Source organism: Branchiostoma belcheri, unplaced genomic scaffold, assembly GCF_001625305.1.
Source record: "Branchiostoma belcheri isolate BF01 breed outbred unplaced genomic scaffold, Haploidv18h27 scaffold156, whole genome shotgun sequence".
Taxonomy (NCBI): Eukaryota; Metazoa; Chordata; class Leptocardii; order Amphioxiformes; family Branchiostomatidae; genus Branchiostoma; species Branchiostoma belcheri.
In genome coordinates, this window is record NW_017803002.1 from 609,488 (window position 1) to 618,982 (window position 9,495).

Consider the following 9,495-nt stretch of genomic DNA (forward strand, 5'->3'; position numbering starts at 1 on the left):
CAGTTAGCATTATGGAATTATAACATTTTCTCATTAATTATGCAAATTAGGTGTTAATTTACATAATCAATATCTGCCTGTGTTTCTCTCGTTCTCAATTACATGTCAAAAGCTTGAATAGTCCTATAATGTAATGAAGCTGATTTATAGAATTTCTCCATTAATTATGCAAATTAGATCCAGATTTGCATAATTGTCGCATAATTATGTCAAGCGTCACTTGAGCTACCTACATACCAAAAATCACGACGATCCGTCCACCGGTTCTTGAGTTATCCTCTTTTGAATATTTTCAAACAGATAACCCTGCAGTTCCTGAACAAGCCGCTAGGGGGCCCAAACTCATGTCACTTCTTCCCCAGCATGAGAGCTACCTACCATCCAATTTTCGTCACCCCAGCATGTCTAGATCATGAGATATCAAAACCGTAAGTTTAGCTGCAGTACCATAACAAGCCGCTAGGGGGTCCAAAATCTAATCATTTCCAGGTCTCATCAAGACCTACCCACCTACGAAATATCAAGATAATCCATCTAAGCTTTCTCAAGTTATGCTGTTGACAGACAGACAGACAGACAGACAGACAGACACACGGCCAGGAAAACATAACCTTCGTCAATTCTTGGCGAAGGTAACAAGGGCATTATCTCTATATAAAGTCCTCCGCCATTGAAATTAATATTCAAGCAGCAAGTCCCAGACAATTAACATGTTTATTTTACTAAGACCCGTGTAATGTAGGACTGGTTGTTGCTATAAAGTAACAAAAACCGAGATACGTATCCTACAAGCTGAGCGGCAAACAAGAACAAAATCCACTTTGTAATTTGAAAAGTGAAACAAGAACTATTCAGTTGTTGTTGTGAATTTTACCACATCATGTACATTCCTTTGCACTCTGATATCTTAAAATCACTGTAATAATTTTTGCAAGAGGTTTTAAGGCGGAAAACTGATGGGAGGACTATTTCAATCTGACTACATTTTCCCTTCTTTGTGAACCCAAAACATTCCCCATTTTCATGTTGATTGTCCATTTAAACATCATCTTTTAATTTGAGATTCAACACATAAAGTTGATTTGGCTTAGGCCACAGTAGGTACATTTTATGGATGACATGCTCCGCAGACTCAAAATCTAATGCAAGAGGGCGAAAAAAAAACAAGACGGGCCAAAAAACAAGATTCCTAATTTTTAAACTTTGACACCATAAACCATGTTTTAACATATTTTATTATGTCAACATTGTTTAAAAACAAGAAATGATACCTATATTGTGCTAACTTTACTGTCAACTATCACAACATCCATTTGTCACTGAAACAACTTTGAACAAGAAAGGTGTAAAAAATACACCTAGGCGACGAATTGTATATTATGTAAATTAGGGTATTATCAATTTAATTCATTTTTATTATATGTACGAATTGGAATATTCACTTCATAAGCTACATGTACATATATGTGCCTGGTTATCTACATGTCGGCAATCGACCAATATCGGGTCCCCATTCTTAGCTCGGTGTTTGTTGCTATTGTTTAGATTTAATTCCAATCTTTTATAAATATTTTTAAAGGGATATCTTATGTTTTACAAACATTTCAAACTTGTTCTTAACTTCTTAAGAAATTTCCGTAAACTACAAAACTTTCGAAATATTTTTGAGTCCGCGTACGATATTTCCAATGATTTCTAAAGAAAGGCAACTCGGTTCTACCATTCTTTTAATTTTTGTAAATGACCCGTGACGAAGTAATTTGCACATCAACACGAAGCGTTCTGTGAGCCAAAAATACTAGTAGGTATCGTTGATGAACCCTGCGGCGATCCTGCCGTCGGCGAGCACTCGACACGATGGCGGCCAGCCATTGATACTGAAAAACAGTGCCAAACCGTACGCTGCTTTTAATAAATCTCAAACTCTAGTGAAACATCAAATCCTTTCTGTTGTACCATGGTTGTACAGTCCATCCATATTTCTTGAGATAAAAAATAGGTACCCATTCACAAAAACGCTTGTAAATTCAAGGATCTTTCTCGCACAGTATTACGTAGATCTATTACACGGCGCCGAAACATGTCAAAATACACTCCGTCTTCCCTCTCGTCAAAAACGCCGTCCGTGCAAGTCATGTGTGCTTCCAAATAAGGAAGTCCGCGGAAACCGCTGGCAGCTCGGGCGATCGCGATCTTCGGCCTGCATCGGCGCGTGTGACGTCATGATCGGGCTCATTTGTATGCAGGCGTCTGCCTTTTGACTACACGGACTACAAAGGACGCCGCCAGAGAGCGTAAACCCAGATGCCGCGGGTGAAACTGCACATCAAGTAAATACGAAGTTTGGCTGGTAAAAAAAAGAAATTAAAATTAAGATCTCAGTTGATTGCCACTTTCGAAATTTTTGCAAATTATGACATTTTCGAAAACATGCTACTCAAGTACGTACATTTTTATAATAATTTCAGAATATTTATAATATTTTCAAAAATAAAAACATTGAGAAAATATTAAAGGTACTATTTTAAAAAACACGCGGTGACTTGGAATGGACTCTATAAGAGCGCACGTACAGCACATGAATCCAGATAAAATCTATCAAAAGTTGTAAGACATAAAAGGACATACTACTTGTGATGAAAGCTCCTTGTATAAAGTCAGTAGGAACAAAGATCACTGGATACCGGTACGGTGATCATTATCTAGTCTACCGAAGCGATCCTTTTCTCCACCGCTGCAAATTTTACATGCCCGGTCAAGCGGTCGTTGACCTTATATAATAGAAAGCAGGACAATATAGTTTACGTGCGCTCTGGACTCTGGATCGATACGCAAAAACCATATGTATATCATATACATTATCATTATGTGCATAACATAGCATGCTCTGTCGCTGTGTGTATATTCTGTAAGGGTAGGAATAGGCTATCAAACCCAAACCTTTTCGCAGGTACGGGATTGTCAGAAAAATGTTTATGAAAGCCGTTATGAACCCCCAATGCTACAGATATAGGCCTGGCGTGCTTGTAGGTGCTTGTATTATATCCTGGATGTTGTCCGTGTGCTGGTTCGCAAACAGGCCACGGTCACGAGGTCTGGTTTATAGATGTGTTGTCCGCCACACACGTTTGCAGGGACACCAACATGCATCCAAGGTTGATAAATAAATAAATAGAGTGACCACAGGTACACTCGCCAGAAACGTACAGAACGACCTTATAGAGGTAAAGTTGATCCGCGAAGATCAGGCGGTTCCACAAGTGTCATCTGTTGTTGTTCTGTCGAATTGAACGTGTTGCGGTGCGTAGATAAGAGCTCCTTGGTGACATTCGTTGTTTCCGATTCCGAATGCAGAAATGTATGTCCAGATACTAATATTTGCTATACACTTGATCTGGCCTGTCGTTCACAATTGACTTTTTCAGTGACTATGTCTTTACATAGCCTCTACCAGACTCACAACGCTGGCTATTTATAGTAGAATATTTGCCAGGGGAGTTTGACCGCCTTGTAGGACCTAGTAGGTTTGACTGGCCTTCGGAGGGAAAGATTTATAAGGGGGTCATTTAACTACCTCCTCGCGGCCGGACTCCCTTGGCCAATTTTAATCTCTTTTTTCCCCGAATTCTACGATCCGTATTCCCGTAGAAAGGCCTGGTGGATGCTAGTTTTTATATGCCTCAAATCGCCGCGTCACAATGTAACGTTGGATGCACTTTTGTCCGTTTTTGTTGGCACATATTTTTCTTTGTAGCGGTTTTAGGACAAACAGTAAAAGGAAACACAACAGAAGAAGAAGAAAGACACACATTATTTTTATAATCTTCCATGGGTTTCATCGTTATAGTAAATAAATGGAACCCGTCATTTCTTTTCGGCAGCGTTTTGGAATTTGAAAAGGCTTGCGCTGTGGACATGTGCTCATGTTGGTAATATAAGGGGCTTTACGTTTTCAGGTTTCGGGGAAGGTTTCTGTTTGTTTACACCGCCGCTACAACAACAAGCTTGACCCCTTTCGCACCATCCCATACAGTGACCCTGGCCAGATGGCCGGAGGTTGCCTCGCACAAGTTGTTGTGGTCAGCAGAAATGTAGTTAGATAATCGTATTCATTGTCTTGGCCAATCAGGCGTAATTGTCTTACAATTAGCAATATTTAATCCCTCCCATATATTCCAAAAATGGACAGAGCTAGCAAAACATGTTAATAAGGATGTGTCCTCGTATAAATATCACCGCGACCTACTCGCAGACTCATTACGCACGGAAAAAAAAAACCACGTCCATCGGCGGCGTGACCTCACGACCAGGCCGCGGGACGTGGAGCGCGGGTAGCCCGGCCAATCTGGAGCAGCGCACGGGCGTAGAATGCAGGCAGCCCCGGCCAACAGCGCGCGGGCGTGGAAAGCGGGTGTCCCGCGGCCCGGTCAACCCTCGCCGGAGCAGCACGCACACTTGGAAGGCCCCCGGATTTTAGTCGTGCAGGCACGGAGGTAAGCCCAAACTTGAGTAGGTTGAGACTGTTCTTTTAATATTGGAACCATGCCATATGTAGTGTGTATTTGTGTCCACGGTCTTGGTTCATGTTGCCTTCTTACGTGTACCATCAAACGGTGTATTATTTTGGTTTAAAGTTTTTTTGTGTAATGTTATGATTTTTTTGTGTGCATGTAACATGTAAGTTGTTCCATTTCGATCAGTCCGTTTTTCCATGCAGTCGTTCAGGCTAGGTGACATTGTCTCTGAGCGGCCCCACGTTCTGCTCGGGTACCGTCTCTTATTTTGAAATTTAAAGAATTGTTGTTCACACCGGCGTCCTGACGGTTCTGATACCGTTTCGTCCAAATGTTTTCCTTCGCTGTCAATCGTTGTTGTAAAGCTTGCGTAAATAACTCATTAATTTCGTTTCTACACTATGATAACCCTTTATACTATTCTAAATGACGTACCCACTAAACTTAGCCTGTTGCGATTCTCTGGCTTAAAGTAAGTGTTGCCCCCAGCTTCTGACAACAGTGATTTTCCCCACAGTTCCCGACAATGTCAACGTGAAAAGTTCTAGTGGTTTGGGGGAAATTGGGTCACAGAGTAAAGATGAAAACATTCGCCTTTACATTTGTTGAGGATGTAGAACTGGTTTCTTAAGATTATACAAGAAGAAGCGCAGGCGGGCGTCCATGACCGTAGATATACCGGGGAGGCTACGTATATACGGTGCTAGGGCGAATAATCGTTCCGTTGTATTTACAATCAGTTCCTTGACTCTGCTTCATACGTTTTGAGACTGACAGTTCATCGTTTTCAGAAAAATCCGCGCCTTGTACCGTCACATTCATGTATGCCCTGCTATCACCATGGTACATCGCGTGGATCATTTCATTTCCCAACAGCCACAACTATCAACTTTAAAACAATCATTTTAAAAACTTTGCTTTGACTGATGTTGTGGTTTGAGTAAACAAGGAAGCGATTCGAATCTGCTGTCTCGGCGGGGTTGATTGGACGGGGTGAGAGTATAGAAGAAAATTCGCCCTTTGTCTGTACAATAATTATATACTAGAATAGGGTACTTGCTCATTAAATCTTTTGGAACTTTCCCTACTTTTGCTTTTTGTCGGCTTATAATATCAGCGGTTATAGGAAAGGTGAGTTCGCTATAATTAGAAATGCATAATGCGGATTCGATGGCCAGTAAGCGGTAAACCATACGGGTCTGTTGGTTACATCATCGTACGATATTAAGAAAGTACGTGGCTATTGACACACCCGTTGTGGATATAAAATATTTCTCTTTCCTTATTGACACACCCGGTGTGGATAGGAATTTTTTCTCTTTATCGATTCACTTGGTGTGGATATAAAAAATTATTTTCTTATTGACACACCCGACGTGGATGTATTTTTTGTTTATTGACAATCCGGTACATCCTAACTCTAACCCTTGATGATTGATGCACCTACACTTTGCTGCTCTGTACGCATGTTCTCCTCCGCGGTCACGCTGAACGCTGTCGAACTATGCAGAATAACGCAACCCTAGAATATAACAAACTTCGTTAACTTGTTCTACACTGTTTCTTTCAGCTCTACATGACGACAAACACAAAAGTTACTCAAGAATACAAGACAGAAGAAGTGGAACAAAATACCAGGTAAGTGCCTAACCATCCTTATTATACGCAATATTGTAAATAATCACGATAGTTAGGCAATGTTCGCATCTCTATAGTACTTCTTTCACGATAAGCTGTGTGAGTTTTGAAAAGTACCATGCTTTCTATGATTAATGATTGCTGGGAAAACAATGTAGCCTGGGTGCCAGGCCCCCGTGCCATGATTCAGTTAAATTACATGATAGGACTATTAAAGCATGTGGCATATGTAATTGCGAACGAGAGAAACACAGGCAGATATTATGTAAATTAAGATTTAATTTGCATAATTAATGAGAAATTCAGCAATGTTGTAATTCAGCAATGGTAACTGCCTGGAATTTCATACCTAGGGCATTTGAAAGTTAGGTGAAGGTAAACATCATTAAATCACATAACTTATTCAAATATGGACCTCATTTGCTTTTCTCTTTTTGTGTCCACAGGTAAATTTCGCCATGTCTCACCCTGAGATGCAGACTACAGCAGGGATTCACTGGCAAGCACGAAGCCCAGTCAAGGAAGGATCGGGGTGTGCATTCATGATTTGCACGCAAGAAGATTGAAAAAACAAGCATTGAATGCAGCAGCATCGTGAAAGCAAAGAAAAAATATGAATAAAAAAAGCAAGACTGACACAAACACGCATGGTGGAAAACACACAAAACATCATCATTAGCACACAGTTAAGTTATAAATAAAAGCCCAGCATCATATGGTTGAAGCTAAAAACTTACTTAAAACATTATTCTTTTAAGCTTGAATATGCTGCTCCTTGTTCTTTCTTATGAGCAACAAAATTATTCTGTTTTATTTTATTCTATTTTTTCTCTCTTGATAGAAGAGAATATATTTGAAATATCAATAAAGACAATCATTAATATTCTGTGTGCAAAAAGCCACAGTTGGCCGGAAAAGGTGCCTTTTGCATGCATGGTAACATAGGCCTTTCCTACTTATAAAGTATCCAGTTATCGACTGACAACTAAGCCATTAAACTTTACACAAAAGACTTCTGCAAAAGATCAACCATCACTTTAGATATCCCTACTTGCTGTGTACAAACACAGTCATTCAAACAAGTAATTCCCTAGGGAATGCATTGACGGAATTTTTAGAATATTTTCAACTCGATCGCAGTACTATACTAACGGCTCCGCCCCTGAGGCGTCGCCAAAAACGAAATTTTTCAATCATCGTACAAATGGTTTTGATTCGGCAGTGGGAACATATAAAAGGATTGACATACATCACTGCATCAAAGTAAAAGTCAAAACAATAAATCAGAGCCTTGTCTTCTCTCTTGATGCTTATCTGCCCTACACGTTCCAGCATGGCAAGGCATGCCATTTTTGCCAATTTTTTTTGGCATGCTGACCACTGTCAAAGGGCAACAAAATTTCTTGTTTTTTCCCCAGAATGAGGCCAAAATCAATGCAGTGCACTGAGTTCTTGAGTCGTGGAGCTTTGGGTGCCGTCCTCCAGAGTTACCACCGGCTTCGTTGTCGCATGAGGCCAGAGACTCGGAAGACGTGATCTTTTTTTTTTTTTTTGAGATCAGACGAAAATTAATGCGCGCGCGGATGTCATCCATAAAATTAAATCGGTGTGGCCTTAATAATGCAAACTGTTCGTAAGTACCCCGGCAAGTTTTTCAAGAGGGTCACTGCGATTGATTTATTCATTCATATGTTTCTTCCCTCTTATTTGTGATTTCAAGAAAAGTTTTCTGCATGTGCTAAGATGTAAAATGTGCTGATATTTTCTACATGTGTCTATAAATGACTTTCCTTATAACTTTTATAGTCGTTCTCAGCACGTTTCGTGTACAAAAATCAAATTATGACTGAACGGTGAACCCACCATCACAAAATTATCGACTCATGCCTTCGTAACCCCGTTTATTCATTCTGAACACGTACAAAGTTAACAAACCAACCCTGCCAAGTGAAACGCAACCACTTCCCTAAGGTTACTAGCGGTCAAGGTCGGGAAGAAAACTTGGACCCCATTGTTACGCTTTACGTTAAATTCCAAGTGGCTACAGCGCATTACGTACGCAAAAACGCTCTACGTACACTCTACGTAGAATTTAAACGGCCGATTTGACATATATATTTGCGCTCTACGAAAAAGTTGGACCCCATGCAGAGGTCGGGCCCCTTCCCGGAAATGACGTCGACGTTCGGCTGAAACGAAATTAGCCGAGGCGCCCACGAGTCGATCACAGACAGAAGCAGGCGCACTCCACGTTTGTTTGCCGTCTGAACTTCAAATCTGGCAGTGTGGCAGGTATGGTAGATCAGATTATAACTTTGTGTAATTTACTACTGTCTGTTGGCAACCATTTGTATACGTGCAGACCATGAGGATGTGAGTGAACCTGGAGTCCCCTTAAGGGGGGCCAGATTGGGGGTTTCTCAAGTCAAGCGCTGAGTGTGTTTGTCTGGTCTCATAGCTGTAGGGGGGCCTGCAAGGGGGGGGGGGGGTCCCGACAACGCTCTACGCTAAACAACACGGGGTACATGCCCGTAGCCATGATTTTAAATGGGGGGCAGGGGTTCTGCCCAGTTCTTGAGGGACCAGCGAGCGCCGTAGGCGCGAGGTTCCTTTGGGTGTCCGGGGGAAATTTTGAATAATGAAGCTTCTGAAATGGTATTTCCTGCGTTTTTGTGCCCGTTTGCCGCTTGGATTACGCTAAACGTACAATTAATCGATTACGCTTTACGGCTAATTCCCGATAGCTATAACGCATTACGTAGAATTAAAACGGCGAATTACGCTCTACTAAATGCGCCAATTACGCTCTACGTTGAATTAGAGGGTCCGTCTACGCTCTACGTAGAATTTAAACGGCCGATTACACTCTGCGGAAAAGGGCTTGCGGGCCCCCTGTAGTGTATAAAACGGAGGGGCATCTGCATGTGTTTAAGATGGGTCGTGGCGGGCGGGGGGCGTGGTCAAGTCTTTCCATCTTCCTCTCGATTTAGATTACGCTTTACATTAAATAATTTCCAAGTGGCTACAGAGCATTACGTACGCAAAAGTTACTAGTATGCGCTCAGTTACGCTCTACGTTGAATTTGAGCGGTCCGTCTACGCTCTACGTAGAATTTAAACGGCCGATTTGACATATATATTTGCGCTCTACGAAAAAGGGCATGCGGGCCCCCCTATAACTTAGGCCACAGCAAGTAAATTTTATGGATGACATCCGCGCGTGCATTAATTTTCGCCTGATTTTGAAAAAAAACAAGAAATTTTGTTGCCTTCTGACAGTGGTCAACATGCCGAAAATGGGCAAAGATGTCTGTTGCCATGCTGGAAGGTGGATGGCAGATAA

At 41.4% G+C, this 9,495-nt stretch overlaps 1 long non-coding RNA gene across 1 annotated transcript; it reads left to right on the forward strand.

The window, feature by feature from the left end:
• Positions 1 to 3,039: 3,039 nt before the first annotated feature.
• Positions 3,040 to 6,978, forward strand: LOC109465699. The gene is made up of 3 exons (XR_002139983.1): positions 3,040 to 4,493; positions 6,085 to 6,152; positions 6,599 to 6,978. It is a non-coding gene; the product is annotated as an uncharacterized LOC109465699 (long non-coding RNA).
• The last annotated feature ends 2,517 nt before the right edge of the window (positions 6,979 to 9,495 follow it).